Genomic DNA, 11,652 nt, shown 5'->3' with positions numbered 1-11,652 from the left:
ACTTCGCCCTTTCATCTTCTCTTGATTCAAAGATAGATGTTTTCAGATTCTCAAACAGAATATGAGAGATGTTGATCTCTATCTTTTTGCCAATGCAGAAAAGAGTGTACTTGTGAGTCGGACTGATGTAGGAGGAGAAGAGCATCCTTTTTCTATGGTGAAGAGAACCCAGAATAATCTCAGCCCATACTTTATAGAAAGGCCTTAAGGTGCCTGTGTTATGAGAATCAATTCCAAAAACCGTAGAGATTTGTTTTTCAACTGGAGTCCAGTCAACTGTATTGGGTTGAAGACCAGACCAACCTTCTTCATCATCAAGATTGTACAGCTTCCTGATGAGCTTCTCAGTGATAACCACTTCATGCCCTAGCACAAATGAAATGATGGCAGTTGGTGTAACCGTTGCGTGTACCCAAAAATCCTTCACAAGTTCAGGATAAATTGGACCAACCAATCTATCAAGATAATTAGACCATCCTAGCTCAAAGATTCTTGCATCACACTGAAAGCCATTAGCTTTAAGGTTGTTAATGTCCACAGCAGTTTCACATAAAACCTCCAAGTCCTTCGAGGGTATCAAGCAAGTTTTCAAAGGAGAATATTCATAATTTCGTAGACGGATTTGTGAAGAAGTAAGTCTCTCTTTTGAGGAAGATGAACAAGAGGAAGAGTTCATGATGATAGTGCTTTGAGATCAGATCAGAGAACTAGGGTTTGAAGAGAGATGTAACGAAGTGAATGCACAAAATAGAGAGAAAGAGAGAAAAAGAGGGAATGAAGATGAAGCGGGTTATTTAAAAGATTTAAAAAGAAATCATTATGCATTTAATGAGAAATGACATTAGGAGAGAGAACACAGTAAATGAAATGATTTAATACAGTTACCTAGGTCGGCGTCTTTTCAACTGCACGCTTTGTACTAACCGTACAGACACGTGTTCACCATCAGATAATAGATGACAGCTGTAAATTTCAGAATAGACTTTACGCCTTCAGATTCTGATCACTGCTTCTGATCTGATCAAGTTTCTCTTCTGGAAACACTCCTTCTGAAGTGTGCTGATATAAATTTGAATGATCTTCTGATCCATTACTTCTGATATACACAGCTTCTGGAGGTTCACTTCTTTGTTCTGCAGCTTCTGATAAGACAAAATTGTATCCGCAGAAATTCTTAAGATGCTTTGTTTCATCAGAAACAAGTTTATCATCAAAACCAGATATTTATTGATTCGTCCACAATCAATGTTTCAATGTTGTATATTCTGTAGCATTTAGAGCATTCAGAATAATCAAGAATGAAACATCAATGCTTTAGAGACAAACAAAACAGATGGTTCCAAGACTAATAAACTTTCTTTTCTGAATTCCTACAAACATAGTTTCTTCAACAGATTTAAGAACCAGAACTTGGAAGACAATCTTTCTTCCCTTCAAGTGTTGAGACCAACTTGAGTCCAGGTGACATGTCATGTTGATTTTTATCTTCCTTGTCGCCAAGAGAATCTGCAAAAGAAATAGTCTTTTTCTTTGGTACCCACATTTTCTTGGGTCCTTTCTTGTTAGTTCTCCTTAAGTTCTGATTGAACTTAGGTTTAACATTGTAAGCAGAAGGAGGAACAGCATGATAATTTTTAATGTGAGTTTCATGATATTTCCTAGGTTGTGTCACATGCTTTTTGGTGTGTGTTATGTGAAAACTTTGAGCATGTGAAGTGTGCCTAATATCATGGGAGTGGCCATACTTGAACTGATCATACAATGGCTTGTATGTGAGTTTCATTTCATCAACAGGTTCAAGTTTGTATGGGGTTTCACCCTCAAAACCAATGCCAACTCTTTTGTTTCCAGACACAGCATATATCATAGAAGCTAGCTGACTTCTGCCAATACTTCTAAATAAGAACTTCCTGAAACTTAAATCATATTCTTTCAGAATATGGTTTAGACTGGGAGTGGATTTTTCTGAATCAAAAGGTGATCCAACATTATTGGATAATTTTAAAAGTTTTTCTTTTAATTCAGAATTTTCCAACTCAAGCTTCTTTGTTTCAAATTCAAATAGCTTTTTCAGCTTTTTGTATTTGAGACTAATCTGAGACTTGAGTTCCAGAAGTTCAGTTAGACCGGAAACTAACTCATCTCTAGTAAGTTCAGAAAATACCTCTTCAGAATCTGATTCTGATGTAGATTCTGATTCGTCATCTTCTGTCGCCATCAGCGCACAGTTGGCCTGCTCGTCTTCAGAGTCTGAATCATCTTCTGACTCATCCCAGGTTTCCATAAGACTTTTCTTCTTATGAAACTTCTTCTTGGGATTTTCCTTCTGAAGATTTGGACATTCATTCTTGAAGTGTCCAGGCTCATTACATTCATAGCACATGACCTTCTTCTTGTCAAATCTTCTGTCATCAGAAGATTCTCCACGTTCAAATCTCTTTGAACTTCTGAAGCCTCTGAACTTTCTTTGCTTGGTCTTCCAGAGTTGATTTAGCCTTCTGGAGATCAAAGACAGTTCATCTTCTTCTTCAGATTCTGATTCTTCAGGATCTTCTTCTCTAGCCTGAAAAGCGTTAGTGCATTTCTTGATATTAGATTTTAATGCAATAGACTTACCTTTCTTTTGAGGCTCATTTGCGTCCAGCTCTATTTCATGACTCCTCAAGGCACTGATGAGCTCTTCCAGAGAAACTTCATTCAGATTCTTTGCAATCTTGAATGCAGTCACCATAGGACCCCATCTTCTGGGTAAGCTTCTGATGATCTTCTTTACGTGATCAGCCTTGGTGTATCCCTTGTCAAGAACTCTCAATCCAGCAGTAAGAGTTTGAAATCTTGAAAACATCTTTTCAATGTCTTCATCATCCTCCATCTTGAAGGCTTCATACTTCTGGATTAAAGCTAGAGCTTTAGTCTCCTTGACTTGAGCATTTCCTTCATGAGTCATTTTCAAGGACTCATATATGTCATAAGCCGTTTCCCTGTTAGATATCTTCTCATATTCAGCATGAGAGATAGCATTCAGCAAAACAGTTATGCATTTATGATGATTCCTGAAAAGCTTTTTCTGATCATCATTCATTTCTTGCCTTGTCAGCTTTACGCCTCTGGCATTTACTGGATGTTTGTAACCATCCATCAGAAGATCCCATAGATCACCATCTAGACCAAGAAAGTAACTTTCCAGTTTATCTTTCCAGTATTCAAAGTTTTCACCATCAAATACCGGCGGTCTAGTATAACCATTGTTACCGTTGTATTGCTCAGCAGAGCCAGATGTAGATGCAGGTGTAGACTTTTCACTTTCATCAACCATCTTTTACTGAAGCGTTTTTCTCTTCCTGAATCTTTTCTAAACACGGTTAAGTGCTTGCACCTTAGAACCGGCGCTCTGATGCCAATTGAAGGATAGAAAAACACTTAGAAAGGGGGGTTTGAATAAGTGTAGCTTTAAAAACTTGACAGATAAAAATAAATTGCACAGTTATTTTTATCCTGGTTCGTTGTTAACTAAACTACTCCAGTCCACCCCCGCAGAGATGATTTACCTCAACTGAGGATTTAATCCACTAATCGCACGGATTACAATGGTTCTCCACTTAGTCAGCAACTAAGTCTTCCAGAGTCTACTGATCACACACTGATCACTCCAGGAACACTGCTTAGATACCCTCTAAGACTTTTCTAGAGTCTACTGATCCACACGATCACTCTAGTTACAATCTGCTTAGTTCACTCCTAAGACTTCCTAGAGTATTCTGATCCACACGATCACTCTAGTTACTTACAACTTAATGTAATCAATTCTAAGAGTAATACAAATTGCTTCTTGAAAGCTATAATCACAACTGTGATATTTCTCTTAATCGTTTAAGCTTAATCTCACTAATATATTACAACAGCAATGTAGTGAGCTTTGATGAAGATGAAGATTCTGAGTTTAGATTTGAACAGCGTTTCAGCAAGTTTGATATGAGTTGTTTTGGTGCAGAATCGTTAACCTTGCTTCTCATCAGAACTTCATATTTATAGGCGTTGGAGAAGATGACCGTTGAGAGCATTTAATGCTTTGCGTGTTCCGTACAGCATCGCATTTAATGTTATACGCTTTTGTCAACTACCTCGAGCCTTGTTCACGCTGTGTCTACTGACGTAGCCTAGAATAGCTTTTAACGTTCCTTTTGTCAGTCAGCGTAGCTTGCCACTTGTACTTCCTTCTGATCTGATGTTTGTGAATACAACGTTTGAATATCATCAGAGTCAAACAGCTTGGTGCATAGCATCTTCTGATCTTCTGACCTTGAAGTGCTTCTGAGCGTGATACCATCAGAACTTCAGTGCTTCTGTTCTCTTGTTCTTCTGATGCTTCCATAGACCCATGTTCTGATTCTGCTTCGACCATCTTCTGATGTCTTGCCAGACCATGTTCTGATGTTGCATGCTGAACCCTTTGAGACAAAGCTTCTGAGCGCTGAATTATGCGTACTCTTTTATATATTTCCTGAAAGGGAAATTGCATTGGATTAGAGTACCATATTATCTTAAGCAAAATTCATATTATTGTTATCATCAAAACTAAGATAATTGATCAGAACAAATCTTGTTCTAACAGTCTTGACCTATAACTTGGTGAGCTTCTGAGAATGGGGGGTGTGTAACACCCCTTTTATACCCCAAAATAAATAAACATATAATCAGAGAATAAGCATGCATATAACAAAAGGGCGTCACATCGATGTTTTTAGAAGAACTAAAAACCTTTAAAAACCGACAGCATTTACTTACAATATATGATACAGCTGGTCATTTCAAATAACACTTCTCAATTAATCATATTTTATCCAGAATATGCATTCACAGCGGAAAATAATACTCATGTATTTCATATAAATGATACATGTCCCATACCATGATCATATCTCCATAAACAACTCATAAGATAACCATAATCATAATATTTGGCTTAAGGCCTCTCAACAACAAGTAACTAATTAAACATGTTCGCAAGTTATAACAAAATGCATAAACAAATAGAACATGAGTTCAACGTCTAAGCTACCCAGTGTTACATGACCAGAGCATTTACTCGCTACTTAATTACCAAGCAACTCGGAAGAAACTCCGACTAGATCACACGCCAGCTACTAATCGTCAAACCTGCATGTCGCCAAACGAGGGCAACATTAAAACAGAAGGGTGAGAATACAAACCATTATGAAGAAAGTATAATGAGATAGAATGGTTAAATCAACAATTATAGGAATGCATTACACTTGCCTAATCATGAAATTAATACTAATCATAATTCACATATATTAAGCATGCACCAAGTATAAGAGTATAATATCTCAATACTATATTCTCAATTATACACATAGCCATAATTATCACATATTCTCGCATTTAACCAATTACGTATTCAAACATCACCCCTTCTCAATTATCAACTAATACAATTATCACTACAACACCAAGTGTACATAATCAATTACCAAACTCATACACATATATAGCATCACAACATCAATGCACATAATCAATTGTTCGCTCGTACACTTATCACAACAACATAATGCACATAATCAATTATCACATTCATGCACACATCATAACAACATAATGCACATAATCAACTATCACATAACTCCAATGTGACTCAATGAAACATGTGACACTATGCATGTGGTACCAATGTGAAATTCTGAGTTTCACCGGCCTCCGATTCATAACTCAAGAATCTAAGCCACACTTCTGATCCGGACAAGACCAAAGTCCACCCATCGTAAACATATAGTTTACGGATCCCGATTCACTCTAGAATCCAAGCCCGCTTGTGTTTCAAAGCAAATCCTCCTGTGTTTCAAGGCACACTATGATATGAATGTATGTACAATGTCACAAATATATGCAATTAAGATCATCTCTATCATCTTAACTTTCCGCATATCACAATAATTCAACCCTATGAATTATCCACCAATTGTACACAACATTCACAACACACACATCATTCACATACAAGAGGTCAATTAATCAATTACGATTCACACAATCCAATTAACACTAGTAACCACACTATCTCATGTTAATTCTCATTTTTGTCAATTATACATGAACACACATTTTCAACATCAAGCAATTAATCATTAGAATTAATATTAACCAACTACTCACAGAGAATCAATATTAGCACAACATCATTGGCATGGAAATATATATTTCTCAACATACATATTCAAGACAAAACACAATTACGGACAAATCCTCAAAATACCGTAATTTACCGACAAATCGAATAATTGATCTAATTCCAAATTTATTCCAATCAATTGAACTCATTGAAATTATTTCAACTATTAATTAAATCAACTAAGAAATAATTATTTTACATTAGTTCCAATTTACTCTATTATTTTCTATTATAAAACCAATATTTGATATAAGAAATATTCAAATTTACCCAATTTCGGTCGGTTCGTAAAACATCATCATTTCAACAAAATAACACTATCATGTTAATCTACTAATTAATCTTAGCTACCATGTAAATTTTCATTAAATTCCGGACAACTAATTATACCGTTTAATTCCGCTATTCGATCAGACGAGACTGCTTTTAATTATTTATTTTGCGCTACAGTATTGAAATTTAACACTAGCACCCACTTCCATTTCTATGCTATAGTAACCATTAGGATTAGTTTCATAAATTGTATCCTCTTCTCATTATAGATATATGTCACTACACTATTGGATAAAATAATACATAGAAACCACATTTTGCCTCTTTACGCTACAGTAACCAACTTCACACCTAGTAATAGAAACAGGTAGCAATACACAGGAAGTAGCATTAAAACAAGGAAAAAAACGTATGGTCTGTGTGTATCTAAGGAACATCACCGAACACTATAGCCTCTAGTTCTTCTTCTTCTTATTTCTTTTTTTTTTTATACACAGTACCCATTTATCCCTAATTCCTATTACCAATTCAATTTTTCCATTTTCATTTACAAATACACAATAATATTTTCATAGATTTCAATCAACAATAACCTAATCATGTTAATCTACCCATTGACTCAATCATACTAACCCATAATAATAAGGATTCTCCCCCTTACCTCTTCAATGTGCTTCAGACCCTAACTTTTGCCCCTTGTTGCTCTTCCCCTTTCTTCTTCTCTTAGTCTCCTTTCTCCTCTTCTTTTGCAAATGAACAAAATTATGATACCTCTACTCTTCCAACCCTTACTATATTATTCATATTGGGCTCTACCCATATAATTCCACTTCTTAACTAATTAGGCCCAATTGATGAAATAGAGTAGTCAAATAAATAATTATGCTCCAACAAATAATATTATTACCCTTAATATTATTTTCCGATTAAACCAATTAAATCCGACTTTATCTCAAATAAATAAAATCCAATAATAATATTATTTCTAATATTATTTCTCTACATACTCCACTTTATTAATTCTTCGATTAACCGAATAAATTCCAACTTCACTTAATAATCCGAACATGTTTCTCAATAACACCTACAATCCAATCAATTATCAAACTTCGTCCAAATTAAGTAAATAAATCCTTATTTAATTTAATTAGTCAGTTAATTAAATTCAGGATGTTACAGGGTGTACCTACAAGGTACTCTGATGCCAAAGTGAGAAAGAGAGCAAATGAGCGCAAGTACAGAGAATAAGAGTAGGATTATGAATGAATACATGAGCCTCTAGTGAAAGAGGATATTTATAGCCCCTAGCGCTGGGCCAAGGTCTGGTGTTTAAGCTGAATTGTTAGAGGCCTAAAACACGAGATTGTCAGGATCCTACGTGGTAGGGCAGAGTCATCAATTGACTCTCACCCTAGGTGAAACGACCGTAGGGTTTAGAGGTGGAGGACCGAGTCTTCCTCTGGAAAGTTTACCATATGCCCTTCATGAGGCACGTGGGTTTGGTGTTCCAACGGTTTGGGGAGCGTGCGCCCCATTTGGGCCTTGACGTTGAACTGGGTCTGGCCAACGATGGGCCTGCTTGGCCCAACCCAGAATAATAATGGAATTCAAAATGCTCTTTTGATATTCATAATTCTTTTATAATAGAAGTTTTTATGTTTCATGCAGATCACTAATGACAGTATCTTGAGCGTTGATAGTCATAAAACAGACGACAAAGATTTGTTTTAGGACGGTGATCAATATCCTAAAAAATCACACGAAAATTATTCCCTAAAAAACCGAGGTAAAATTTGTTTAACACCTGATATTAGAAGAAAACCGAGGTAAATTATCTCTTTTTTTTTAGATTTACATTGTTTACACAAAATATTTAACAAATCCAAATTTGTCATCGTCGCTGTAATTCTAGATTTTGCTGCATATCTTGAATGCATCCAAATTCTAATCTTTTCAAAGATTGAATACCTTCTTTGTTCAACTTAAAGCTGGAAATTATTTTCTGCACTTGCAATCTATCATAGAGTATTTTTCAAACATTCTTTAACCGTGCGTTGTTCGAAGAATACAACAACATCAATATCATCACATGAGATAGATTGCAAGGTAGAAACATGTTTTGTTCAATTATAGAACATTGGAGATTTTTCATGTCTTGCAATCTATCTCAAAGAATGATGCATACGAGTTTGGGCAGCTACATATAAGTAAGGATTAGGGTAAAATCTTTTTAACGAGTGCTTTTATAGTAAAATATGATTATTTTATCCCTTAGTGTAGCGGGGAAAATCTAATATCGAAGTCATGAGAATTGACTCGAATCAATATTTCAGTGAAAGTCGCCACCGCGCTTTATTTTTTCAAAGGAAAAGGGAAAAGAACGTAAAACCCAAAGTTTGTTTTTAAAACAAAAAGAAGAGATCTAAGGTACGGGTGTTGTTTATACAAGGGGAAGGTTTTAAGCACCCCTCATATCTGTGGTACTCCACATGAACCTTTTTGAAAATCTGTGTCGTGTGTGCTAAAAAGGGTTTATTTTATTTTTAAAAATAAACTCGGCAAAGCATTAAGCTTTGTGCCTACATACCTCCTCGGTGCAATGGAGAAGTCAGAGCTAATGTAGTTCCGCTTAAAGGAAAAACATTTTTAAAACGAATAAACACTTTATCGTCGTTGGAGAGAAATACTCAGCCATTGATCTTGAGCATGAGAACAAACGAGTTCTTTGCATCGCTAGTGAAAGAAGGGCTCCAACTCGGATAAAATCGACGAGTATGCCACTAGCTCTCTCACGCGGAAAAGATCTCATTATATCAATCAATTTCAAAATCGTGGGGTATAACCACTCGTTTCGACAATTAACAGTGTCTAAACTTTTGAAGAAAAAGCCACTAAGGGCAAAAGATATTTTTTAAGAAAAAGGTTTTGAAAATGTTGGCAAACATAAGAAGGTTTTGTAAAAAGGGAGAAGATTTTGAAAATTTAAGAATGGGAGGAGATGAAGAGGCTATCCTATTGCGTAAAATAAAAGTTAAGGAAAAGAACGGTCTAACCAAAATAAGAAGCCAACACTTGACATTATGAGTCAAGGTAGATTTCCCTTCCTTTGGAATATCAATACTAAACCAACATTATCACTTGGGGATCCAGATGAACTTATTATCTTAGCACCACTTTGCATTCAAGCACATTAAAATTCTGACGAAAATCGGGCAGAGTAACGGCTGTTTTCGGGTAAAATCCTTATATCGATGCCTTGGAATTAACCATCAAGGGCTTTCAAGGAAATACCTGCACATACAAACAGACAACAATCCAATGCCAGACAAACAGAATAACAACAGAGTAACAATATCATAAGAGTCCAGAGGTACTAAGTCCATAAGTCCGAATCTCCAAAATGCTAGGGATAGTAACCAATAGTCCAAAAGAGAGCCTTAGGTGTTTTTTAGATTTTTGTTATTTATTAGTGTTTTAGCATAAAAGTAAAGTATGGTCCAAGTGGACAAAAGAAAAATAGCGGAAGCATAAACATAGCGTCCAAATGGACAAAGAGAAAATAGCGGAATATAAACATGATGAAATGATAAAATAAAGCAATAAAGCGTAAAATAAAAGAGCGATATAATAAATTGCGGAAATTAAAGTCAATTGTTAGATGTTAAAGATAACCATCTTGAAACTTGTCAAGTATGTTATCAAAGTTAGTAATTAAGATCGATGGTGAGTGAATGATGTTCTCGGATTTAAATTCAATGGGGTTTATCAGAAGCTTGATAAAATCATAGCGACTACACGATAAAAACCTCCACAAGTCTTAAATCAACCGCATACAATTCTCTTCCATATTTGATCTTTTTGATTCGGGACACGAAATATTGCGCTATGTTAAGCAGATCGCCAAGTGATTTATGTAGAAATCACCCTACAACGAGGCCGGTCAAAACTTTATGTGCTAATGCATGCGAGAAGAACGATATGTAGATCGTTTTCCGAAAGCAATACCGCACGAAAAGAAAAATGGTGAGTGATCTAGTCTTTACCAAGAATCCATAAGAATTCTCAAGGTATTAAGACTTTCATCGATCAAAATAAAGAGAAGTAAAAGATGGAACCACATTAAAAGTTCCTTTCATCCATAATTTCAATCACATAATTTTGTGAATTTGGATTCTCATCCTATCGACGCCCTAAGTCCATTGAAATTAGAGAGAAATTAGGCCTCTAACTTGTGATTCAAAGAAAATATCAAAAGAATGGAGTAGAAGATGAGTTAGAACCAAAAACAAGTCAAAAACCACAAAAATCAGCATTCTGCCCAGTGTAAATCGATTTGCACAGAGTGTAAATCGATTTGCATAACTCTGTTTTCAAAATCTGCGCAGTTTTCAGTTGTGTAAATCGATTTGCACAAGATGTAAATCGATTTGCACAACACAGTTTTAAAAAAAAAACAACAAATAAAGAGAAGAAAACTTGTTTAAACATAAAACCAAACACCTTGTGATCTTGGATCAATTTGTGCACGAAAATGTATCAAGTAAGCAAGCAAATCTCATCAATATAGCACCAAAGGTGCATCAAGCATAAACAACAATGGATCACATCTTGAATTATGGATTGGATCTAGAATTTTACCAAATCTTTCACAAACTTTGAATCTTCTTCAAGAACACACAACCACAAGCCTTGATCTCTCACAATTGATGAAGAAAAGTAGTGTTTATGTTGAGGTTTAGCTCTAAATTAGTGAGGTTCAAAATGTGACTCACTAATTTGTGTGGAAGAAAAAGAGCTTTGAGTGATGGGTTTGGAAGAGGTGAGGAGAGAATTTGCAATAAGTTTCTTGGCTATCAAAGCTTGAAAAATGAAGAGGGGAGTGCCTCAATTTATAGCAATTAGGCTTGGGAAATTTTGTGGCTTGGAGTTAGGATTGGAAAATAGAATTAGGCTTGGGAAAAGGATTTGGAGCCAAAAATGAAATCCAATGGTCTTGATGCAATCACATGAGGGTTTATGATTAAATGATGTAGAGAATCAAATGCAAGAGCTAAGTCATGCTTCCCATGCTTGCAAATGATGTCAACACTTTCAAAAGCTGAAATTTGCCTTCATTTTTCCAAATTCGCACTGGTGCAATCGATTTGCATCTTATGCAAATCTATTTACATAGCTGAAAAAGGCAAAAT

This window comes from Vicia villosa, unplaced genomic scaffold, assembly GCF_029867415.1.
Source record: "Vicia villosa cultivar HV-30 ecotype Madison, WI unplaced genomic scaffold, Vvil1.0 ctg.000339F_1_1, whole genome shotgun sequence".
Classification (NCBI taxonomy): Eukaryota; Viridiplantae; Streptophyta; class Magnoliopsida; order Fabales; family Fabaceae; genus Vicia; species Vicia villosa.
This window is presented reverse-complemented; position numbering follows the sequence as displayed.